The sequence below is a fragment of the Phyllostomus discolor genome, chromosome 1 (genome assembly GCF_004126475.2).
Source record: "Phyllostomus discolor isolate MPI-MPIP mPhyDis1 chromosome 1, mPhyDis1.pri.v3, whole genome shotgun sequence".
Taxonomy (NCBI): domain Eukaryota; kingdom Metazoa; phylum Chordata; class Mammalia; order Chiroptera; family Phyllostomidae; genus Phyllostomus; species Phyllostomus discolor.
The window spans coordinates 121,733,507-121,760,681 of NC_040903.2; the positions used below are offsets into that span (position 1 = coordinate 121,733,507).

Here is a 27,175-nt window from a genome sequence, read left to right on the forward strand (position 1 = left end):
TAGAGCAAATGTGTTTGAAGAGAAGTATTAATTTGGGCAATTATAAAGTGATCACACCATAATAAGAAACCTTTTCATTAAACGTGTTTTGATAGTATTAGACACCAGCAGAGTCACCCTCCTGGGAAACAGAGGTATCTTTCTAATGCTACTTGGTTTCTCGGTCAGGAATGTTTTCTAGAAACACTAAGTACTGATTAAGAAAGCAAGTGACATTCCACCTGATTGAAATTTTTAGAAGACTACTTTTGCGATTCCTATATGCATAGGAAATAGAGAAAAGAATACTAAAATAATGTAGAATCACCTTAAAATAATACACTATAAAATAATAGTGTTACTATTACCAGTTTTGAAATAAGTCTTAATCTTTTGAAGTAAGCCTCAATCTAAATCTGATCTTAATCTTAATTTCCTAAACCTTTATAAAAACCTAACTCAGAAGTGAAGAGACATTTGGAGTTACTCACTATGGGAAATTAGAAATTCTGAATTCAGGACAGCAGGGAAATGAAGTGTTGTGGGCTGATACTGCCATTTACATTGTTATTCCATGGAAATGGAGTAAAGCAGTAGACTTGAATTGTAAGCACACAGAAAAATGAAATCATCTTTTTGTTATTCAAAGCAGACACAGCATTCTCTGCTATTTAAGTATCTCATCTAGTTGTGCAGAAAACAAATGCATGTGCTAATTCAGGAATGAATCACAGGGCATAGCCTGAGATACAGCAAATGAAACAGTTATCAGGGACTTCTGAAGTCTTTCATGTGTTTGAGAATTATGGTGAACGTACCTGAAATTAGTGTACACATCCATGATTGTTATCCTTAAATTAATTTTGTACCTTTGTTAAATAAAAACAAAGATAAATAAAAAAGCCTTTCATATCTAAGGAAGAGTTATGATATTAAAAAGTTGCTTTGCTCTGACTTTTTGGTGTGACTCAGTGGACTGGGCATTATTCTGCAAACCAAAGGACCATTGGTTCAATTCCTAGTCAGAGCACATGCCTGGGTTGTGGGCCTGGTCCCCAGTTGAGTTGCGGGCAAGAGACAACCAATTGGCATTTGTCTCCTTTTCTTTCTCCTTTCCTTTGCTCTCTCTAAAAGTAAATAAATAAGATCTTTTTAAAAAATCACATTGCTGGCAAAAAAAGAGGAAGAAATCTTTGACAATGAGATTACTGTTAAAATAGTTTATTTTAGAAAACAACCATTTAATATTAACCTATCAATTATTGAATAGATGGCCTTCATTATTCCTGCTAAATGATTCCATTTTTCTGTGATATTTTTAATTTTGACTAAAGTTCAACTCTCACAATAGTACTCAGAGACAGGCTTTCTTGCAAATATTGAACACTGTTTAATAATTTGCTTGTTGTAGGTATTTATGCCACTGGAGCCACCATTGTCACCCTATATTGTGTTTCAAAAACAATAAAAACACTACATTTTACAGAACTCAGATTATTTGTAGGATCATGAAATTCTGCCTTTTGAATTCATAGATTTTCAATTGATTTTTCAGTTGCCAAGTTAACATTGTGTATTCTTTGATCAAATGTTTTTTTACCAATTCTAGAGTATTTCTGTGAAGTCAAAGAAGGTAGTATATATTCTCAGTGTGCCCATCCAAAGTTTTATATTTATTGCCTAAAACAATGTATTTCACAGGTAATGATAGAGTGGCCTAACTATGGCAGGAGTGTTTAACACACCGCAAAAATATACGAGGAATGGAAATATAGCCACTTGTGCTAATGCTGTTTCTCCCTTCTTGTTGCTTTCCTCCTGTGCATTCTAACATGGTCCTTATAAATGACCTGACGTACCCAGGAGATGTGCATTGTGGCTTTCATGTTGGTGGCACTTGGGAAAAGAACAATCAAACTTATTTTTCACGTAAAATTTTAGCCATATGTGTGAGTGTGTGTGTGTTTTAACTTTGTGTTGTGACCAGCTGAATGGATACCTAGTGATATAAAATGAGTAGAAAGAGAGAGGAATGGGAAAAACATATAGCATAGAGGTTTGTTTCTCATGTAAAAGTTAAAATGAATTTCAGAAATATGCCAGCAGCACTTTCATTCTTTGGGAGACATGTTTTGTTAACTTATTTTGATTTCGTTAATTGGACTCAGGTGGAGGGAAGTGGGGATGACCGGGTGACAGGAGAGTTCTGCCACATTTGCTTTGCTACTCAAAACCTAGAGAAAACCCAGGCTTCACTAGAAAGGAAAGTAATTGGAAGGTCAACACCAACACTCATATTTCCTTTTTATCTGCAGAGATTTTGCTCACGAATAAACTCATATATTTAATTTATTGCTATTGCAAAATGCTGAGAATGCTCTACTGAGGGACTGAGTAGAAAATTTAGGAGTTTAGAGATGAAAATCAGAAAATGCAGGTCTGGCAATTTAGTAAACAGAAGAAAGGTGAATATCCATGTTATGGAGGGCAACTTCTGGTTTTATAAAGAGATAAGTAGTCTCTTGACACTACGACTTTAAAGGATAACGTGAAAATTGTAAAATACTTTATTAGAGTCATCATACGACCAAAAGGGTCAAGTACCTGATTTCTTTGACTTGAAAAAGTGAATTTAAAAGTGAATACAGTTAGCAGACAGTTTAACACCAAAGCAAACATAAAACAAAACAGAATGTACCCTCAAATATTTGAACGAGTTGAGGGCATTTAGGAAATATAATCTGTTTTTTGCAGTGGAAGCATTGTCTATTTCTATTAAGATTTGCCTGTTAATAATAAGTAAACAGTTTTAGCCATTATCAGATTTCTTTTAAAAAGTGACATTTTTTCCTCACAAACATCAATTAGATATATTTAATATCCATAAGTATTCCAGTGATATATATCAGGAGTATTTTCAACTCTACTTACGCACAATTATATAAAATAAAATTTTCTATAACTATCAATACTATATGATTATACTCATTCTGTCCTGAAAAAAAAAAAAGAAACGAAGAATTTGCTTCCAGTTGTGTGTTGTGTGCATGTGTGTGTTTTACTTTTCAGCTTGGCAACATATTAAAGAATAAAGGTTAATGAAATATGCTGCCCATCTTTTTCTGAAAGCATGAATCATAGTGTTTAAAGTTTTTTATTTTGTTTGACTATCCCTTAAGCCAACCAGGGAAGGCGGAATTCTTCCCCACAGTTCGCAGTTTGCTTTGTTTCCTGACTTTTTAACTAACTTAATTTAAAATGTTTCAGAAGACTCAGCTTTTGATCCCTTAATACTCTTTGAATAACAAAATTTGAAACTATAAATGTTATAAATGCAAAGAATCTCCAGATCTATTACATCAAAATGACACAAAACATAGGTGTTCGGATTGTATTTGAGGTTATCGATGTCCAGATATAATATAACAATTTGATTTAACATGGGTTATCTTGGGGAAGAAAGAGGATTTGCCTATCTTGTTCTTTGTTCTACAGTCTGCTTCACTACAATTTTTAGTTACATTGTATTCATTTAATTTATGTTTCCCTTGCACATAACTGCGTGTAAAACAACAGTAATCAAAACCATCTCCAGAAAGGATGCACCATACACATTTCATCTTCTAAAATAAATGCATGAATGAATGAATAAAAAAATACATAAATACATAAATTATATATATTTACATCTAAGAAAAATGGAAGTCTTTATAAAATTAGTGCTTGATACTAAAAGCAAGGGCTTTTTAACCACTCAAAATCAAATTTTGTACCAATGGCTTCACTGAAAAAAATTACAATGAAAAAAGGATTTTTAGTATGATGTTCATAGTCTTGCATGTAATTACATCTGGCCAAATATTTACCTTTTAATTAGCTTTAAAGTTTAGTGTAGGTGCTTTACATCACCAAGAAGAAAATGCCCCCATGTATTTAAATGCCTCCGCTCCAGTCCCCTCCACCCCATCCCCCCTCCTCATTCTTCTCACTTCTATCCTTAAGGCTAATGAAAAGACCCAAAGCACCCTTCGTACTAATTCATTATATAATTTTCCCAAATGTATATTTTCTTGAAATTACAACATATACTGTCATGCTTAAAATAACATAGACTACTAGGAGCTATTTTAGACTTGGTCTGTTTCTTTTCTTTTACACTTGAACTTTTTATCATTCATCTTTATCATGTCCCATGGGTATATTACTTTAACAGAATTATTCCTGAAACAGTTCATGTAAACTGGTGTCTTGTGGGTTATCAAACTTAAATTGTTTATGTGACTATTAAAAATAATTATTCTGAAAGTAATTTAATTGGTTATAAACATTGTTACCATTTATGTTGTATGCAAGTATGATACATATAAACAATGTTTGGATCACCTGATCCTGAGTCTGGTACCTGTTTTGTTTTTCTTTCTTCTGTCCGTACCCCACACTTACATAATTTGCCCAGTAAAATTTCTTATAATCACAGTCCATCATTCGTTTCATGTGTGGATTATTCTTTATTATTAGTTTTAATTCACAGTAAAAGGTTACGTGTCATTACCTTTGTGTAATTTTGGATTACCTTTCTTCATGATTGAATGGTCTGTGTATTTCCTTGAAAAGAACTAAATTTCTGGTTCCTATACTTAACCCCATATGAAAGGCCTCCAAACCCCCAAAAAATGATCCTTATGGAAAAATACTTATTTCTTTTGAATTATCAAACCAATTCTACACTTATCAATTTAAAATATAAATTTGAACATTCATATATTTTGCTGAATAATAGACTTGACCTTTTGTGTGTCTATGCAAAGATATGTTACACTTTCTTTACATGATTTCAAAAAAAATTAACCTAATTAAATAAATTCTATTGATACTATACTTATACTAAACATATGTAAATGAGTAGCAAACCTGTGTAAGGAATGTGTAAGAAAGGGCCATGACTGGTGAGTACAAGAATATAAGAGTACTGAATCCATGTCAAATTCATTCTTCTGTGCTCAGGTGTGCTATTTAAAGAAGGCTACTTTAAAGAAAGAGTTTATACATTTTCCTGATGAATACTGGAAACATGTTTAAGAACCTTGGCCATCTTATATTTTTGGGGTCATACATGGCTTTGACTTGGTATTTGGTATTTTAGTATCTACATCCTTGAGAGGACTAAGAGAAAGCCCCCTTTTGCTAAATTTTTTTCTCAATGTGAGCAATATTGATAACATTGGAGGCAGTGTATGTATGTCCCCCTGCCTCTACATTTAATGCCACTTCAACCTGGAATTCTCTTTCCCTTACATCCTTTGGCCAACCCCGAAAGTCTTCATAACATGTATTAACATAAAAACCAATTTCAACACTGGGAGATAGATAACTGAGTACTTATATAACGTGAATGACTTATTTGAAGCTACACTTTTTAAAAATAAATTGGAATTATTTAGTTATGTGCCTGAATCCCACTTTTATTTAATTTTCCTTTAACATATTGTCAATCCTTTTTAAATCTACAATTTCTCAATAGAGCAGGGACTAGGTTTTATTCAGTAGAATTCAGAGTTTAGAGTTTAGAGTATAGCAAGATAATGTTTATTGGACAAATAGACCCCCTTCAATGAGCTGATTTCTTTGACAGTGTTTCAGATATAATGTCCTTCCTATTCCCTCAGACCTAGGTTCCATTCTTTTTTATACCAACTACATATAATGCCTGGGAAACAAGGTAAGAAAGTAAAGATGTTAGTAAGTGATGTGTGAATATGTCTTTTTAAATTAAAACCATGTTGGTTTGTTTTACTTTTAATGAGTCAGTTAGGAGGTGGGTTGTATAGTCATAAGGGAGTAAATTTTTTGCTGGAGAAATTTTAGATAGTGTGATAAACTGTCATGAAGATATTTTAATTAAATGAGTCCTTCAACTGGAAAATCCCCTCATTTTCTCTCAAATTCAGCCACGGTGGTGACCACTTACTTCATGTGTGCACACTAGTTTTTGGACTTGGCAATTTAAGAAACAAGTTCAAGTTGTACACTGTTTTGATTGTATTATGTTAAAATTTACACAATAATTCTATGGGATTAGCAGGATTGACACATATGCAATGAATGAAGAGTCTTACTGGATTGGAATAAAAGCTGAAAATAAATCCTGAAGAGTAAAATATTTTAATTTACTCTATATATTATGAATATATATGCACATGTAGATATCAAAACTGTGTATAAAACACATCTTAAATAAGGTAGAATAACTAGTTATTCTACCTAAAATTGATTAGATTATAGATTGAATGAGATTGTTTACTGCTTGTGACAATGGGGAAACACAGATCATTAGGTTTGTCACTCAGAAAACAACTCTATTGATTAATCCAGGATTCTACTTAATATTTTAACAATCAAAATTACATATTTTCTGAAGATGTTATTGGTGTGGAGCTTGCTCTACACTTGGATTCACTTAGGTTTATTCAATCAAGATTTTCCAAAATCAGTTTCACTATTGTCAGAATAGTGATATTAGTTCACTAGTTTTAAAGGAAATGGGTGAACTAAATGTCATCCTAAAGAAAATAACCAAATTTATATGTAAATATATACAAACATTCACATTTTAATCAAAGATTCTTTGAACAAAGATAAATTTTTATTTTTTTATTTGCCATAGATTTAAATCTAAATTGTACAATGTTAGTAAAAATGACAACTGCATTAATCTTAGTAATTATTCTTTAGACTTGCTATTATCTCTTTTTCAATATCTGTTTTGTTGCATCTAAATTTTTGTTGAGTTCTTAGTTACATGCTGTGAATTTAAATCAGGGCTGAACTTCATAAATCTTAATAATGGTAAAATGTTCAACATAATAGTGATGTACACAATGAAATATGAATCAAAGAAAGTAATTTTGAAAACTCCAAACTCGGCAGGTTTTATACCCACAAGTACACTGTGCGTTAGCATTTTTATAGCGCTCTTGAACCTTAATGCAATTTTCTTAGATTTTACTTTAATTAATGAATCAACAAATGTTTATTCTGAATCTATTTCCATTTTCTTGTGCTTCTATGTGTATATCTCAATAATATTTTCTAGGCATTGATTTGTAATTTAGCAAGGAATATTCTTGCCATGTTTAGCTAGGGATTTTTTTATGAATTTATACTTTAATTATAAAAATGAACCTATGAGGTATTCATTTCATTATTCTCATACTATGGGGAGGGTATTTAATTTTAGAAAGGTTAAGGTCATATGGCCAAGGACACTCAACTCCTAAAGTATGGATCTTGGGTTATAACAAGATGCTGTTTGTTTTTACTCGGTGGTTCTGCCTATCATGTTCATGGAGCTGATGGAGATGAAGAAATTAGATTTAGGATAAGGAATTGAATAATACTACAGGACTATAACTCCATTTCTGTACTGCCTTATTCCACTGGGATTTCACTCTTTATTCCTGTAGGACAGTGTATCATTTTCACTCAGTGGCCTTTAATAAATGTTCCTTATCATTTTATACATGCCGTCTTCTGAGTAGACAGCCTAGAGAGTTGTGTATACTCCTTGTCTCCTCCCGGAACTTAAAAGAGTCTGGAACACAGACACTGTGCAGCACTAGTGACATGGATGAGAGAACTGCATTTGAATTTTTCTCTGTTCCCCAAATTGTAATACATGCTTAAGCTTCTTATTGCCATGACTGATTCACTTATTCCCCACTCATTCTGTTGTTTGTATATAGAACAGGTCATTTTGTTTGTAGTCTAATCCCAATAAATTGATAAAATTGCTAGCTTTCTCATTTATTTTTTAATTGACTATTTCTTATAATGCATAGATGATCAAGCAGGCTGGTTAATCTGTGTTACTTTGTGTTTGTGTTTTCCTTGTAAGTGCTTGACTCCCTCCAGGTATTTTGTAGACATTTGTAGTCTTTCTCTAATGGAATCATTGAGTACATAGACTGTGCTCTTAGTTATTTTTCTTACTCACCCCTTTCATGTAACTTCTGTTGTTCCCACTACCTTCTCCTTTAAAAGAGAAATGAAGTCTCTTCCATTTTTAGAAATTCAAACACTGAATACAATTCATGTAACACATTAGGGGCTTAATAATAATCTTGTAAGCTTAGTTTTGCTAAAGGACATGCATACAACCTCAGAAATTAGGCATGGGTTTTAACCCACCTCCCAGGAATTTAAGAATGTGCTTTCCTTGATGTCAAATGTATACTACCAATCAAATATTTTGCAATTTAATGAAAACTTATAGATGTTTAATATTCATAGGCCAGGTTTAATATCAGCTTGAAACACTGAAATATTGTTCAAATGCTTATTGACCCTGATGGAATGATATTATTTACCTGGAATAAAAAGGTTTGACACTACCACTTTCTAGACTAATGCAAAAATGGTTCTGAAGAGTATGACATAAAATTTTAATGAGATGTTGATAGTTTTCAAATGCATGTTAATGAATCTCTGAGAGACATCAGTTTCTTTTATTATTCATCTTTCAAAGAACACATGGATTAAAAGCTTTTAGTTTTGATTAAGAATGAATGCAAAACTGCTTATCTCAAAAGGTCTTTTCTACCAACTGGCCTGGTGGCTCAGCTGGTTGCAGCATCTCCTGTAAGTACAGCAAAAAGTTGTGGGTTCAATTGGTCAGGTCACATACTGGAAGCAACCAATGGTGTTTTTTTGACCTCTCTCTTTCTCTGTCTCTCTCTCTCTGTCTCTCTCATATCAACAAATATACTATATTTTTCAGACTGTAAAACACACTTTCCCCCCAAATTTGGGAGGAAAATGGGGGTGCATCTTATAGTCTGAATGTAGCTTACCTGGCTCACTGTGGGGGATGCGGTGGAGTGGGGTCACAGGTTATTAAATATTTATCACATTTTTTGTTTCAGAAAATTTTTCCCTATTTTCCTTCTCTAAAACCTAGTTGCATCTTATGGTCCAGTGTGCCTTATAGTCCTAAAAATATGGTATCCTTGTGTGAGGATTAAAACAAAACAGAAAACCTTGGGGCCTCTGTCTCGGAATTTCAGAAATCTGATGTTGGTGGCAGCTACAGCACTACTTTTATTCAAACCTATTTCTCCTTCAGCAAATCCACTATCAAAATCATGTAATTTACTGCATAATTGATGCAATATCAGCAATCTACAACATTTCAAAAGTATTTTTGCAACATGAACTATTACCATGTCTATTTTGTTTTTTTCTAAATAATTATCTGTGGAGCTTCCTGTCTTATGCTTTTCCCTGCCACACATTATTCATCATTTTCCTTTCTCCTAAAGACTAACAGACATTTAACATCAAACAAACCAAAGACAGTTGTGAGTGCTCCGACGGCTGCATTTTCCTTCTTCCTTGCAGGAAATTTTACCAAACAAAACGGGAACTAGACTACTTTGGGTTACTAGCTGTGGGACTTTAGGTAAGTTTTTAAATTTAGCTTTGCATTTCAATTTCCTAATCTGTAAAGTGGCAATACCCCTGGTAAGAGTATCTACCTCTTAATGTCCTTGAGAGGAAGAGTTAACACACACAGAGTGCCCAGTGCATGGCACTCCAGAAGCAACCTGCCAGGCCTTGGAGGTTTTATCAAATGCCCTGATGTGGTCAGGGCTCTGGTTCAGGGATAAGAACCTATGCTTTGTGATCCATCCTAGAATATGAATTGATAAGCAAAGTGCATACATTTGATCATCAATAGCAAATGACTGTGGTCTTTTTACTTTCCATGTAGACTGCTGCTGACATTTTTCCTATGTGCTCCTTCAGGAGCCTACTAACAGTTAACATTTTGCATTTCCATATGCTTTATTTTTCTGTCTCCTGGTCTTACATGAATTCTTCAGTGTATAGTTGTTGTTTTTTAGTTCCCAACACCAACTCTTATGGTACAGAGATGTTCTTAAATTTAAATGATGGAGATCAAAAGTTTAGATAAATGTACTTAATCATTTTGAAGGTATTCAAGATTTGACCACCATCTCCCAACCCTGACATAGAAGTAAATGACCTTAATTCTGCTCATGATTTTGTCCAGAGTTTCAGGACATTCTAGAATGTTCCAATTCAACCACAGAAGCCACATTTATATTTGCCTTAGGTTCCCTTTTCCCAATAACATTGTATTCTGTAGTGTACTTTCAAGGCTTGGGAGTATTTTTTGGCTCTCTTTTATTAACCACTAACTCTTCTCCCTTTTTCATAATAATTATATGAAGATCAGATTTTCTCACCTTTCTCTTTGCAGCTCATAAGTGTCCTTTTTCTGATTCCCCCCACTCCTGGAAGAGATTCACTTTATCTTTCCCATAAATTGTGATATATCTCTCATTACAGAAACCAGATTGATCCCCCATATATAAAGGAGCTCTACATTGAGTTAGTCAATGGTCAGCAAAATTCAGTATAGTGAACTTCTAAGCCCCCAAAGACATACTTTCACTAGAATTGAAAGCCTATTCAATATTTGTATTAGAAAAGTCTGTGAGATCTGTTCCTCAAAGGCAAGGCCTGTGTCTTAAACACCTTTTCTGTATAATGACTGACATAGTGCCCGGTGAATGGCAGCCACCGCATACTTGTTGGCTCAATGAAAAAAACAAGTAAATTCATCAGTAGACCAATTTTTTTTCCACCATAAAATGCCATCAGTTTTACTTTGGATAGAAATTTCTGATAAAAACAATAGGTTGATTTACATAGAAAAGTTGGGAATGGAGACACTTCGCAATTATTTTTAGAATATATGCTTTTGAAAGTTCTCGTTCCCTGAAATAAAATCTTTTTTCTCCCTCTATTTATTCATACATACATTTATTCACATGTTCAAAAATATGTGTATATCAAATATCTCTTTTGTGCAAATAATTACAGTAGGTATGTCATTTGTTGTCTGAAATCATTTCTGATATGCTTGTTACAAAGATACACTTTAAGAATAGTGAAGAAGTGAACCACAAATATATAAAAACAAAAGAAAAACTGGTAAATTCCTGTATCAAATTAGTACAACAAGAATGAAAGGGCCCTGGCCAGGTAGCTCAGTAGGTTAGAGCATTATCCCTGATACCAAGGTTACGGATTTGATCCCCAGTCAGGGCACATACAAGAATCAATCAATGTATGCATAAATGGATGGAACAATAAATCAACATTTCTCTCTCTCTCTCCTTCCCCATCTCTCCAGCCACCACCCCCATCTTCTCTCTCTCTCTAAAAAGAAAAATGAATGAAAGCAAAGTATGTAAATGATCTCTCAGTTTCCTTGAATGACCCATAACATTCTTTTTCTTAAAATTTTCAAAGACTAGAAAGTAACAATAACACTCTCATCATTTTACTTTTTTCATCATATTTCATCTTCTTCTTAAGTGAGCTATATAAAACAAAAGGTCACTCCAACCTTTTGGTATGGCAGATTTTATTTATTTATTTATATGATTTTTAGTACATTTTATTAATTAGGCTATTACAGTTGTCCCACTATTTTTCTCCCCTTTAGCCCTCTCCATTTGGTATCCCCCACCAGCATTCCCTGCCCTTAGTTCATGTCCATAGGTAATACATATAAGTTCTTGGGCTTCTCCACTTCCTATACTATTCTTAACCTCTGTGTGTCTATTTTGTACCTACCAATTATGCTTCTTATTCCTTGTACCTTTTCCCCACTTTCCCCAACCCTTCCCCTTTGATAACCCGCCACATGATCTCCATTTCTGTGATTCTGTTCCTGTTCTAGTTGTTTCCTTAGTTTGTTACTGTTTTGGGTTTTTTTTTTTTAGGTTCAGTTGTTGATAGTTGTGAGTTGTTGCCTTTTGCTGTGCATAGTTTTGATCTTCTGTTTCTTAGCTAAGTCCCTTTAACATTTCATATAATAAGGGATTGGTGATAATGAGCTTTTTAAACTTTACCTTATCTGGGAAGCACTTTATTTGCCCTAAGTGAAGGCTTTGCTGGATAGAGTAATCTTGGATGTAGGGCCTTGCTTTGAATACTTTTTTCCAGTCCCTTCTTGCCTGTAAGTTTTCTTTTGAGATATCAGCTGATAGTCTTATAGGAATGCCTTGGAAGGTAACTGTCTTCTTTTACCTTGCTGCTTTTACGATTCTCTCCTTATCCTTAATCTTGGGTAATTTAATTATGGTATATCTTGATGTGGTCCTTTCTAGGTCCAACTTGTTGAGGCTCTCTGAACTTCCTGAACTTGTATGTCTATTTCCTTCACCAAATTGGGGACATTTTCTTTCATTATTTTTTCAAATAAGTTTTTAATTTCTTGCTCTTCCTCTTCTCCTTCTGGCACCCCTATGATTCAGATGTTAGAACATTTAAAGTTGTCCTGGAGGTTACCCACCCTCTCCCTATTTTTTTGAATTCTTGTTTCTTTATTCTGTTTCAGTTGAATGTTTATTTCTTCCTTTTGTTTCAAATTATTGATTTGAGTCCCCATTTCCTTCCTTTCACTGTTGGTTCCCTGTATATTTTCCTTTATTTCACTTTGTGTAGTCTTCATTTCCCCCTTTATTTTGCAGCCATACTCAATTATTTCTGTGAGCATCCTGATTACCAGTGTTTTGGACTCTGCATCTGTTAGTTTGGCTATTGCTTCTTCACATAGCTCTTTTTCTGGAGCTTTGATCTGTTCTTTAATTTGGGCTATAATTCTTTGTCTGGGTGCACCTGTGTAAGGAGCAGGGCCTTAGTTATTAGCCAGGGTGGGCCAACCCATTTCACTTCCCTGTGGTACTGTATGTGGGGGAGGGGTCACAGAAAGAACAATGCCAGTTGCTCAGCTTTCACCCTGCTTTCAGTCACTCCCCCTGCTTCCAACAAGTGAACTGTGCCCTTTTGAGTGATGTTCTCTTGCTGATTTTCATGTGTGTGGGCTTGTGTATGTTCCAAGACCCTGTTGGCCTGCAGTAACCACGGAACGCTGCGGATGGCTCATCAAAACATGAGAAAAACATACACAGAGACAACCAGGTCCTGTGGGGAAGTAGGAACGCAATGACCACTCTCTCTGGTGGGGATCTCCATGGCCACCCTCCCTTGGGAAGAGTGCCCCTAAGGGAGAGCACCTCGTTCTCCCACCCGAGCAGGCTTTTGTTGGGTTCATTTGCATAAGAATTCAGGTAAAGCTCATTACTCATTGCCCGGAAGTATGGATCAAACAATAGATAACAAGGAAGTCTGAGGGCCTATTTTGAGTCAGGGTCAAAGAGCTGTGAAACTCTGAGGAACAAACTTACTTCTTGCTTGGACCCTTATCAGTTAATTGACAGCATTCTAAACAAAGCAGATTCCACAGGATTTTACATGTTCTTTCTTAGGCCTGATCACCCTGGGAACCTACCCTTTCCAGCACAGGGCTGTACAACCCCTTGTCATTGTTTCAGGCTTAGATGGAGCAAGGGAAGTAAGGCAGCCAAGAGATTAGGAGATTTGCCCGCAGACAAATGAGGACTCAGGCTATGTCAAAGCCGAGGGGCGGGGGTCTATCACCCCCTTTTGCTGTAGCCCCCAAAGTCCGTCCTTGGGGGCATCCCACATGATTATGCCTTTCTTAGGTAGTTCCCCTGTTGGGGAATCTTACCCATCATTGGCCAACCGACCAAGCATTGGGGGCCAGGCAGGGTGAAGTAAAAGGAGTAGAAGCGGTGCTCCTGCCAGGGAGATAAGCTTTTGTCTCCTTGGTGGCTTATGGCCCAAGGTCATTCCCTCAGCCTCAGCCTTGGTGGGGGTTACAGCTTCTGATACCAGGCAGGGCAGTTCCCAACTCGTTGACCCCTCCAACTGACTCTCCTATGATTTTGACAGTTTCTCCCATTGCCACAATCCCCACAGGTTTTTTTTAATATCCCTTGCTGGAACCTTGGGGTGTGCTTTCCATCTTATCTACATGCAAATCTGCCAGGCGCCACCTTGCCACACATCCTCTCCACCCCCTCAGCTGCCCATCTCCACCCCTCCTACAAGTCTGGAGGAATGTTTCTTCCTTAACTCCTTGGTTGTTGGACTTCCATACAATTCAATTTCTTGGCAGTTCTAGTTGATTTTTGTTTTTAAATTGGTTGTTATCCTACCTTTGGTTGTGGGAAGAAGTGAAGTGTATCTACCTATACCTCCATCTTGGCCAGAACAGTAGAGCAGATACCAAAATTAATTATGCTTTGCTGGCTAAGAAATGGTTAAAGCTGTTCGTACCAAGGATTAATTTATAGGTGTGTCTTCTAAGTAATGATTAGAATGCAAAATGGTCCTTGCTCCAATCCTGTAATCCTGACAAGCTTCCTGTTTGAAGACAGCCAATATTAATTGGCTTTTTTTATTGTTGGAATGAGTACAGAAAAAAAAATTTGTTAAACAGAATGAAACTCCTAGCCTATAATGGCTATGTTGCTTATTATTGAGCAGCAATCATTGTTACACATACTAAACAGGTTTTGGATTTTTTTGCATCATACTTCTAGTGATATGTAAATATTGTGCCAATGCCCACATGATTTTATTGGTTTGTTCTACCTTTTTTCTATAGAATGGTCCAATATAAAGAAGGGAAAAGAGTGAATTTAAATCCAAGAAACAATATTTCATGCACACTGTCTTTCTACTGATGATTACACTATTTCTGAATTTTCCTTCTATGAAAAAACAAATCAAAATAATATACACCTGACTTTGGCATCTAGCTGTCATTTAAGTTGTTTGAAATGATATAGCTTTTGAGAGAAGTGGCCTGGAGGACTTCTGGTGCACCATAAAGAAAAACTTTTAATAGAAGACTGGTTTGTACCTACATTACAGGTTAGAAATAGTGATGGCAGCATGCACCTTTTTGTTAGGTTCACCTGAAAATGCACAGTTGCATTTCTTAAAGTCCAACTTGAAGTCTGGGAGAGAAGGAGTAAACAGGTCACTCCAGACCAGTGAGATAAGTGCTATGATAATAAAATGATATGTTCTGATATTAACTACAGCTGTCTAGGGGTGTCATGAAGGTTTCCTGGAAAAATATCATTAAATTGTATGCATAAATTTTCAGAATTATTTCTTGAATGGGACCCCCTTTCATTATCTCCATTTTTGCTACCTCAGTTTAAGCCATTGTTATCTTTTTTATAAATTAGTGAAGTAACGTCTGAGCAAAGGACTTGGCTACTGCTCCTGCATCCCTAAAAAGCCTATTCCCAATACAGCAAACAGATCAGTCTAGAAACATCTAAATGAGATCATACCACTCATCTGCTCAAAATGTTTCAGTGCTTTCCTGTTTCACTCAGAGTAAAAGCTAAAGTTTTCAAGGGCTGAGGTGGCACATTTTCTAGGTCCTTGTACTTCTCTGATGTCATCTCCATCTACCCCCCATCCAGGCCTACCTAACTTATTATCTCCAGTCACACAAGACCCCTCACTGTTCCTCAGAGAAATCCAGTCTGGGTTAGAGTCTTTTCTCTTGCCAATTCTTTGCTGGAAAGAGTTCTGTCATATGTCCACTTGGTCAACACACTTACCTCTTTTTCTCAAATCTCACCTTCTTGATGAGACCCAACCTGCTCATGTGTTTAATGCTTCATTTGTCCAGTCTCCTCACACAAGCATTTCTGAGCCCTATGACCTTGCATTACTTGTAATTTTTTCAAAAGCTATAAATACCAACTAATACTACTTATGCATTTTGTGTTAGTTTTCTGTTGCTATAAGGAAAAAATATCACAGATATAGCAGTGGCTTCCAACAATACAAATGTATTATCTCAGCATTTTATAGGTCAGACATCCAGGTTGGCACTGGTTTTTCTGTTTTGGATTTCATAAGGCTGAAATCGAAGAGTTCATGACCTGGGCTTTTCTTAGAGCTTTCTGGGAAGAACAGACTTCTTAGCTCATTCAGTGTTTTGGCAGAATCCATTCCTTGTGCTGGTAGAATGTGGCTTCTAAGACTTTGTTGGCTGTCACCTGGGAACTACCCTTAGCTTCCAGAGCCCCTTTTCCAGTTCTTGCATATGTGTGCCTACATTTCAGCACCAGCAGTTGCTCATCAAATTCTTGTAAGGAGTGGAATATCTCTAATTTCTCCTCCTGTCTCAATTCTCTTTCACTTCCAGGCAATAGCAGTTCTCTCTTCAGGGCACATTTGATTAAGTCTGTCAGACAAATCAAGGTAAACTCCCTATTTTAAGTTCCACAACCTTAGTTATAGCTGCAGAATCATTGTGTCATGTAAAGTAACATATTCACAGGTTCTGGGGATTAGAGTATGGATGTCTCTGAGGAGACATTATTCTAACTACCACACATATTATCTACTATCTCCCTACTAGAATTAAACAAAAACTCATGCAGGCAAGAATCTCCACCTATTTTGTTTATTGATGTATTCAAAGTGCCTGGAAGGAGGCATTTCAGCTATTAGCTGTTCAGTAAGTGTTATTGAATGCATGCACCAATGAGCAACAACTCCCATTTTCACTGTAACACTAAATTATTAAATTATTGTGCAGTTGATTAACAGTGAATCAGATTAATACTGGAAATTTCAGTTGTCATATAGAAAATCTAACTTTACTTTGTATGTATATTTTAAGTTAAAATTTGCATTAATACATTCTCTTAATTTTCTCAAAGAAAATTAAGCACAGGAAAATCCACCGAAAGCCAAAAAGCCAACTAAAAACCACATTTTCAAAGGTAAAATCTGCTCCTTTTTGGTAACATTTGGAGATATGGTAATCTATAAAGAACTCACAAAAGTTCCAGTTGAAAAATAAAACAACCAAACAAATTCATATACACTGTATATGAATATACAATCACAGAATAAAGAGTATGACATCTAATAAAAATAGATGGTTAATGGCATTATTAATGAAATAATTGAAAACCAAACATGAATCCAATATAATGAACAGTTTGTAAATAATTAAACTAAATGTTGGTTAGAGTGCAATGAAATGGACATACATACATACACATCAAGTATAATGATAAATTACTGCATTCTAGTAAGCAAAAAAAAAGGGGGGAGGGAGGGCCAGAATGAATGTACTGTTAACTTTAAAATTCTTCCTAAGTTCTAACCTGTAATGTGCAATGGAGAACCCTGCCTGATGGAACTGTAACTTGGACCAGAATTAACAGGCAGACCTATTCATTGCAGTGTTACAAGAAATTGGAAACAACTTACGTAATGTTTTGTTGAATAAAATGCATGGCATATTACAAATAATACAGTAATATTAAGTCATTTAGAAAATTTTCACAATATGTTAAAAAAAACCAGAATTAAATGTATACGAGGTCTCTCCAGAAAAAGTCCAACCATTGTTAATATAATGTGAATGGTTTGCAGGACATCGATGTAACCTGGCAACCAAGGAGAGTAGACTGGAACGAACATGGGTGAACAATGGTTACCTCACTGCACTAGTCAGTGGGGGCAGTAGACACAGTTGAGTAAACGTGTACTTTGTGGCCATCACATTCAAAATGACTGAACCAGTAGAGCTAGAAATCTGCATCAAATTTTATGTTAAGCTTGAACATTCCTCCACAGAAACTATTGGAATAATTCAGAAGCCTGCAGCTATGGACAACTGGTGATTGGCAGCTTCATTACCACAACACACCCGCTTATGCATCACATTTCGTGTGCAGAGCTTTTTGGTGAAACATCAAATCACCCAGGTGACTCAGCCCCACTACAGCCCAGATTTGGCACCTTGAAACTTCTGGCTTTTCCCAAAACTAAAGTCACCTTTGAAAGGAAAGAGACTTCAATCCATCAGTGAGACTCAAGAAAATATAATGAGGCAGCTGATGGTGATTGGGAGAACTGTGTGATGTCCCAAGGTGCCTACTTTGAAAGGGACTGAGATGTCATTGTCCTATGTATAATGTTTCTTGTATCTTTAGTAAATATTTCTATTTTTAGTATTACATAGCTGGATACCTTCTGGAAAGATCTTGTGTATATGTAATATAGTATCCATTCCTGTAATTGTACATCATATGTAACTAAAGAAAATTATCAACATGTCAAATTGAGTGATTGTCCCAAGGGAGAAAGATTGGGAATGATTGTATGTATTTTTAATATCTTTGAGAAACTTTATAGTGCTCTTCAGTCAGGATATATTATTACTTAATATTCAGAAGGAAATTATAAAATATTATAAGAGAGTACATGTTATGTTCAATATGGGATGAAAGTTTCACTCATTCTACCAAACCCATTTCATCAGTATCTACTAAGTGCTAGAAATAGAAATGAAGGGGAAACAACTGAATCACTAACTTGAAATATTTCATAGCTGGTTTGGTCTCATCTCTTTGACTGATATGTTGAAGAAGAGAAAACAAATGTTTCAAGATATAAAAATTAAAATGTCATGTTTTAACTTTATTTCAACATTTCCCAGGTAAATTCTACTCCTCAGTCTTTTAGTTTCCCATGTTTTCATACTTACATCTATTTTAGTGGTCCCCTTTTGAACCACCATAAGTTTGTACCATAATTAATTAAACACCATATTTTTAATCATTTGTAGCATATATGATAACCACTGTCATAATTTCAGAACCTTGTTTTCATAATTTTGCTATTTTAAAGAACACAGCAATGAACTGCTTAATTTATATATGAGTTTCTGAACATTTCCTTAGGATAGATTTCTTATTTAACTGTGAAAAATGTTTTAGGTTTATTGAAAATTATTTCTAAATTTGTTCAAAATGAAATGCTGATTTGCACTCTTCCCAGCATGGTGAGAATCTAGCTTTTTCATATATGTTAATTCTTAAAACTGGGATCAACTTTTTTCTTGCTCTTTGTCTTGCCTTGTATTAAACCATTTGCACAGAATTTCCACATAAAGAGATCAATGAATTCCAGTTTCTGTAGATCATTACCCAAGCTTGGAAATTTATACTTTATAGGAAAATGTTAGTTGAACTAAAAACTATTGAAAAGCTTATACCCAAGTTTGAAGTTCTTATTTGTTTCTCTTTCATTTAAATATTGACTGTACAGATGCTATTAATAATGCTGAGTCATGCACAATCAAAGATAATTTTTTCCAAAGAACTTGTGTGCAGAGAAATCTGTTGATTGAGTTTATGTGATTGTTTCATGTGTCATTTATAGTCTACAATCCAAGGGCTTTAGATGGCCTCTTATTTTCTTCATGCTCCAAGTGCTTATAAAATTATGCAAAATTCTGTGACAAAAGGCAAAGATTCTAAAAATAGAATCTGTAACTGTCAAAGTGATTTTACAGTTTATAATTCAAGAAAGGTGTTTGGTAAAGACTCTGAAATTTGACAAACTATTGCACCTTCAGATTCAAGTGTATAGCTTTGTGTGGAGATTCATAGTTTCATTTTCTTCCCACCAGTGAGGACAGTAATATTTCTTAATATTACTCCCTTATCTTTGAAAAACATGCAAAGCATAAAAGACATGTCGGGAAAGGGAAATAAATGATTAATTCTCAGTCATTTTTCGAAAAACAGCATGTAACCCTCTTTTTCACAGTTTAAGACTTTGTGGAATTTATAGATATGACAGAATATTACACTCTAGCAGTAATGCATCATAGTTCATATTCATCAGGAGAGAGTCAAGTGGAAAACACAAGATGAGGATAAGACTTAAATTTTATTTAGGAATTCAGTTAAGAATTGTAAGATAAAGAACTTATTACAGTTCCTTGACTTAAAAGGCAGTTTAATTAATTGCTTTGTTCTCATGATAAAACTGCATCAAAACAAAGTTGCTATTAATCATTTTGACATAAACATAATACATATATACATCAAAAAAGAAATATATAAAAGAAAATGTTTTTGAGATATTGCTCAGAAAGCACTGATTAATTAATGATTGCTATAACCATTCATTGCTTCAGATTTTAAAACTTACACATTATTTTACTTAATCCCTTTACCTTTTTCTCTCATAAAACTCATAGACATAGACAACAATCTCGTGACTATGAGAGGGGCAGGGAGGTGTGAGGAGGTAGAAGTGGGTAAAGGGGGATAAATGGTGATGGAAGGAGATGGCCAGGGTGGTGAACACACAATACAACATACAGATGAGGTACTATAGAAATGTATACCTAAAACCCATATATAACCAATGTCACCCCAATAAACTCAATGAGAAAGAAACAAGAAATTATTTTTAATGTGTACAGAAACTAAGCCTCAGGGTTTTTGTTTTGTTTTTTTCTTATTGCTCTCTTGGGTAAAGACTTTATTAGATACAGCCTATAATTCATTTGAGGGTAAGATAAGAAATTTGCTGAAAATCCTTAAAAGATATACTGGTATGTTATAATTTCTTTCATCACAATCTGAGGGGAAGTTAAATAAGCCAACAATCACAGAGTAGCTGAAAAATGGCAGATACAGCCCTGACTGGTGTGGCTCAGTAGATACAGTGCTGGCCTGGGAATCAAAGGATCACTGGCTCCATTCCCAGTTGCAGGCCAGGTCCCCAGTAGGGGGCACATGAGAGGCAACCACACATTGAAGTGTCTCTCTCTTTCCTGCCCTTTCCCTCTGTTTAAAAATAAATAATTAAAATCTTTTTTTTTTAATGGCAGGTATAGAAGAAAGCTAAAGAGTCCAAATTAAAATTCAATTTAGGAAATGTTGGGAAGGCTTTGATAAGAAAACAACAGTTAAGCATAGGTCCTTGAAGAAAAGCAGTGGAGAGGATATTTATAGTCAAAAGAAGGATGTCTCCACAAGATTGAAAGCATGAGCAAAGAATCTATGTTGAAGACTGACAATAGATTCAACTAATAAGGGAGGCAGGGATAATACCTTAGAAAATGTGCTTGACATTTTGAAGAACTGTATGATGATTGCCAAGTAAAGTTGGGAAATGATAATTTTATCTGGATTTGTACACAGAATGAATGAGTGGTGGTGGGTGTTGGTGGTAATGTTTCTCATGGTAAAGACAGTTGAGAAAAATTAGAAGGAACTGTTTGCAAACTATATAGTGGACAAAATGCTAGAGGGTGTGGAACTTAGTTAAGGCACTGGCAGTGGAAATGGAAGGGACAAATTGGAATTTCAGATGATTAATTGGTTGAATGCATAGTCCCTGGTAATTGGTTGGTTGCAGTGGGGAAAGGGAGAGGAAATGGATGATTCAGTAAGCCTGCAGTATTGGCCATGAATGTGATCAACTAATATTAATCTGTCACAGCAGAAAGAAAGGAGTTCGTGGGAGAGACTGATGAGGAATGCTCAGAGGGAAAGGTGAAGAGAGTGGTTTCCAGATTTGGTAGTGGCAAATGAAAACATGTTTTCAGGAGGAATAAGTGTTAAATGAAGGGGAAACATCAACTTGGATAAGTAATGAAAATGCCCATTTGAATTACCAGTTAGAGAAACTCCGGGACTTAGTGAAGTTTCTCTTATTTAATTGGGGTTTGGGGATGAAACTAAGTTGGTGGCAGATGTGTTGGAGATGGAGGATGGTGGCTGGAGATGAATCTCAAAAAAGTACAAAGGGAAGAAGGAAGCTACAGAGACACAATGTCGAGAGAATGGCTACTGTATTCTAACATGAGAAAAAGCTTGTGAATGATTTTGCACTAAGGGAGAAAAAGCTAGTCAAAAGAGAAAAATTATATATACAGAGAATAAATGGCAGTGCCAAATGCCTAAAGAGATGAAAAAGTGAAGAATATTCACCCTCAGGATTAGAAACTATGTGTGAATGGAACCAAAGCAAACAATCTTCAAAATTAGCTATCATTCTTACTGGACACATATTTAAATATCTTTATGTTCCAATCTTCTCATTTACAATTTCTCTATTACATACAGATTTTTAGGCAAAGTGAAATGTGTGCATAATATTTTGTGTTTGTACAAATGCAAAATATTAGAATACTATTTTTAAAGGAAAATGATTCATACATTTTATCCTTCTGTTTTTCTGCTTTCTTTGTTTTTTACATCCACCTCTGCCACTTTCTTTCCCCATGTTGATCTGGCAACATTGCAGAGTAAACTTAGTAAGCTAGAAAGAGAAGTTTTGTATTATTTCTAGAATTGCACTGGAAGGATACTGTACTTCTTGGTGAGAGAAACTGAGTGAGGCACCCAAGGACTAGTTTACACTTCTGCTTGTAACAGATAATCTGTTAGGATAGCTTGCTCTTTTGGGGGGAGGAGGCAGGGGGCGTGGAAACCTAAATCAGGTATATGGAAACACAGTAGCAACACTATCACTTAGTCTGTGATTTAATTTTCTCCTTACCTTCCAAATACACTGGAAGCTTTTTGATTTATGGAAATCTGTCTTTAATGCCTTTTAAAAACACACTGATTCTACCTGTGGCAGATCTGTGAACATGGGTATAGAAACAAAATTTTGTTTGCTGAATGAGAAACAAATTATAAAAAAGCCTTACTTCTCCTAACTCACACAACATAGACACTGATAAGCCACATGTTTCTGATAATTTCTGACCACAAAATGGAATTTGATGGCCACTGGTTTTCACACTGTTAGGCCATTTCCTAATGCCAGAGATTCACTTGTTATGAGGCATTTGAATGTTGCTTGTTTATTGTCGCTAACCTCTCACTCCTTGGAGATCCATTGCAGTAAGTCTGCTTCACAGTAGAGACTTTCCCCTCAGCAGACTTCATAACTTATCACTTAATTAAATCTCCAAAAGATATGTATTCAGTGGCCCAGCCAGGCCTGATATTCACCTTCATGGGTTTCCAGAAAAAAAGCCCTCAGATGATTGTGCTGGATGCTTAGCTCAGGAGATGAACTTCTGGGTGAATATATCCATTTGAGGGGACAGCGAGAGGCACACGGCAGCTGTGGGTCAGGGCCTGGCCCATCATTTGCTGAAAGGAAGGCTGGTGCCAAACGTGACCATGACCACCCTCACAAGTTCAATTCCATTTAATCAGTAAATGTTGACACGTACACATAGCTGAACTATAATGCATAGGAATTTATTGGTAAAAACTCAGACATTTTAGTGAGTACCTAATGCTGAGGCAAATCCTGCTGGTCGTACATAATTACCCTGTATCACCGCCTTTCTCAGGTAAGCAGAACAAAACTCGTTTGCTCTCTCCCTCCCCTAACTCCCATCATTTTGTGGCTGTCTTGTTGTTGTTACTTTGTTTTACTTTTTTAAAAAATTTTAAGTCCTCATGTGAATATATTTCTTTGTTATTTTTGTCCTATTACAGTTGTCCCAATTTTTCTCCTGTTGCTCTTCCCCCCAACCACAGTCCCCCACCACAGCCCCCACCACAGTCAGTCCTCATTCTATTGTCCCTGTCCATAGGTCATTCATACATGTTCCTGGACTGTATACCCTTCTCCTTCTTATTTCCCTTATTCTCCTCTCCCCTCCACTCTGGTCACTCTCAGTTTGTTCTTTATTTCCATGCTTCTGGTTCTATTTTGCTCATTTGTTTGTTTTGTTCATTACATTCCCCTTATAGGTGAGACCATATGGTGTTTGTCTTTCACCACCTGGCTTATTTCACTTAACAATATATTTTCCTGTTTTATCCGTGATGTTACAAAAGGTAGGAGTTCCTTCTTTCTGCTGCATTGTATTCCATTGTGTAAATGTACCATAGTTTTATTTCACAACACCTTAAGCTTTGAATGTCTATTCTAATTATAAATACTCCTGCTGCCTTTCCTGCTAACCTTTTATTGCTTCAAGGCCGGAGTTCCATTCTGTCTTTTTTCCCATTAATGCCTCTTGTAATAAATGGATAAGGGAAGTAATCGTTAACTAAAGAGATAAAACAAAAAATGGGCAGTTGTTTGTTATTGTATTTGCTATTGGTAGTTTATTCATTTATTTGGAGTGTTTACTGTTAATTAGGGAAGAAAAGCACCTAAGACTGCACTGAGAACTTAGAAGAAAAAATACTGCCTCACTGTCAAGGATTTTAAAACTGATGTGCTGTTTTCCTTTCAATTTTGTTTTTTGTTTTGTTCATTGTTGGTGTCAACAATACAAACTCCACAAAGTATATTTTATTACTGGCTAAACAAATTTTACTGGTAGATTTCTAGTCAGAGTCAGATATAAATGTACAAATATAGAAGGATAGAGAAGGCAATCTGAAAATATGTTCTGCAGAAACAGCAACTGGAAAAAGGTAAGTTGTAGAAAATATTTTTTTAAATAATAATCATAAAAAGAAGAGAATTAAACAATGAGTATAAAGTTGGGTGAGATTAGGAAAAGATTCAGATTAAATGGTGTTCTGGTAGCTTGCAACCAGGAATATACAGGATGGGGCAAAAGTAGGTTTACAGTTAGTTGTATAGAAAATAATACAGTAATTAATAAATAATAATATAAGAATAAAGGCTGAGTTTTGCATACTTACTACTGTAAAACTACTTTTCCCCCACCCTGTACATGATGCAAAATAAAGATTTTAACACTAAATTGTGATGAAAACAGAAAAAAACTACAGGAAGATGAGTGTTTCAATAATTTTTTATGATAAACAGGCATTTTAAAATGTTCTAGACTTTGAATTCTTTTCTAAATATGATTGTTCTGTGAACAAGATTATTTCTGCCAGAACATTATGCTTTCAAACTGGCAGAACAGTCAAAAATCAAAGGAAGTAAATTGGAGATACATTCTATTCTTGGGCCATGGGTCAGCCTTTTAGGTGTCACTGCTTAATTATATATTCTCTGTACCACACTTAGAGACTTGGATGGTGACCAGACCTACTTCCTTAGGTGTGCATTCTTTGACCACAGAGCTGACCCATAGTGATTTTCCTTTCCTCTGAAATCTTGTAGCTTGCTATTTTTGCATTCCAAATTTATAGTTAGTATATATTGTCATATAGCATTGCTTTTCCTTTAAATCAGACATCATTTGCTCCTGAACTTTTTATAACCTCTTCATGAAAGTAAAGCAGCATTTATTGAACAACACTCCTTTGCTGAGTACTTCTTAATACTTACATGCTTTTTCAACCTGCTGTAGCACCTATTCGTATGTTAAGTGTGCCCTGTGGGACAGAAAGGCGTTTTCTCTGGAGCCGGATACTCCAGTCTGTCATGGTGTTTTAAAGTATTTTACAATCTGATTAAATCATTTAAAGAGTTTGTTAAGGTTTCAAAACAGAAGAAAATAAATCTACTTCTAACATAATGGAAAGTGGCTAGTTGGTTTGAGACCAAAGAAGCAGAGATTGGACTGTTTATTCGTCCCCATTCACCCATCTTACTATGCAAATATATGTTTCCAATTTGAAGTTTCTGTACCTACTTTTCCCATTTGCAATGTCTGTTAGTCCTTTATCTTTTTATTTCCACTTGGTTGTGTTCAATAGAACTCTAGTCAGTCCCCTTGCTCCTCCTCCTCCTCCCTATTTTGTGGTCCTTGTTTGTGTTGCTTTTAAAGATAAATACTTCTTTCTCCTGTCTTATTTTGACTTTTTCTTCTGCATATTTGACTGCAGTTTTTTCTTCTGCAAATTTCTCTTATGTGTTGTTCATGAATTCTGGAATTATTTTCAATAACTAGATTTCTAACATTACCATCAAATAAATTTATGAGACCCTAGCTATATGTTGAGAGACTAAATTTTTTCTATAATAAAATATAGTAACTTGTCCAGTACATACAGAGACAGTTGCTTATGGATATCAGTTATTTTCCCCCAGGAAATTTGCACTTTTATTACAGAAGTGACAATATACGAAGCTGGAAATATTAATAATTAAATACTGTTGGTATCTTACATGCTGTGTACCACATAAAGATTCAAAATAAGAAAGCAATGTGGAAATATATAACTAGGAGAAACAATGGAAAAGACAAAATTTGTGCTGCACACGGAGGGAATTCTTGAAGCAATGTGGTGCCCTTCAAATTGCGTAGAATATAATAACATCAGAAAATCTGAGTTCAAAGGCATATGTCTACTGTTTAAGATCTCTGTGATCTTAGGGAAATCCCTTGCACTCCTATCCTCAGTTTTCTCATCTGTGAATGGGAAAAATAATGATAGTTTAATAATATCTATCATTTATGAAGTACTTATGTGTCAGGAAAAATATATATACTTTATATAATCTTCATAACAAGCCTCATAAAAATGCTCTTTTTCCACATATTATACATTAGTAAAATAAGGCTGAAGTAGGTTAAAACACGTAAGTTCTCACAGCAAGAGTTAGTACCCAGGTCTGCCTGATTCAATGTGCATGAATTCACTCCCAACTCTTATGCTTTATCAAGAAAAAGCTATTAAATGGGCATTGCTTACTCCATGGTATATAATATATGAATTATTAATATGTACATTGTTCATAATTAGGTCATGTTTATTGTGCTGAGTTCATTGTGTACATTTTTACATGGTTTCATTGTTTTCATTGTCACTCCCAAGAATCATATCTATATGAAATAACACCATCCTCTAATATCTTATTATTTCTTGATGCAAAGACATTAAAATATTGCTTTCCAGCACAATTTGATGTTATGTTGGTTTTTGCTCTACAATTAGAAATGTTGCCCTGGCTGGCGTAGCTCAGGGGATTGAGTGCGGACTGCGAACCAAAGTGTCGCAGGTTCGATTCCCAGTCAGGGCACATGCCTGGGTTGCAGGTCACAGCCCCCAGCAACCACACATTGGTGTTTCTGTCTCTCTCCCTGCCTACCCTCTCTAAAAATAAATAAATAAAATCTTTAAAAAAAAGAAATGTAAATACATAATAGACAAAATGTTACGTGTAGGTACATATTGTCATGTGACTCAGTACTTTTTGGTTTGGTACAGAACACTATGGAGAAATAGGTAGTCAGCTACACTTTGGGAACTCATATTTTAAAACTGTTATAAATCATTTAAAACATTATTTGAAATTCTGCACCATTTATGATGCTAGAAGTTTTACTTGTTTAAGCCTGAGATTTATATTGAAATATATTCATATTTAGGTGTATCAGAAATAGTTTTAATTCATTAATACATAACTACATTTGTAGTCAGTATTTTTTGTTTTAAAACAATTTACCAGTTTTGGTTTTGAGCTTAATTTATAATAATAATATATTTTCTTCTAATTAGTCATTTTCTATTTTAACCATGTATATATATCCAAACAG

General features: G+C 35.1%; 1 protein-coding gene across 1 annotated transcript in view; it reads left to right on the forward strand.

Moving 5' to 3' along the window:
• Window positions 1-27,175, forward strand: part of MDGA2 (MAM domain containing glycosylphosphatidylinositol anchor 2) — an 859,730-nt gene that overhangs the window by 249,733 nt on the left and 582,822 nt on the right. The gene's annotated exons all lie outside the window — the stretch shown is intronic.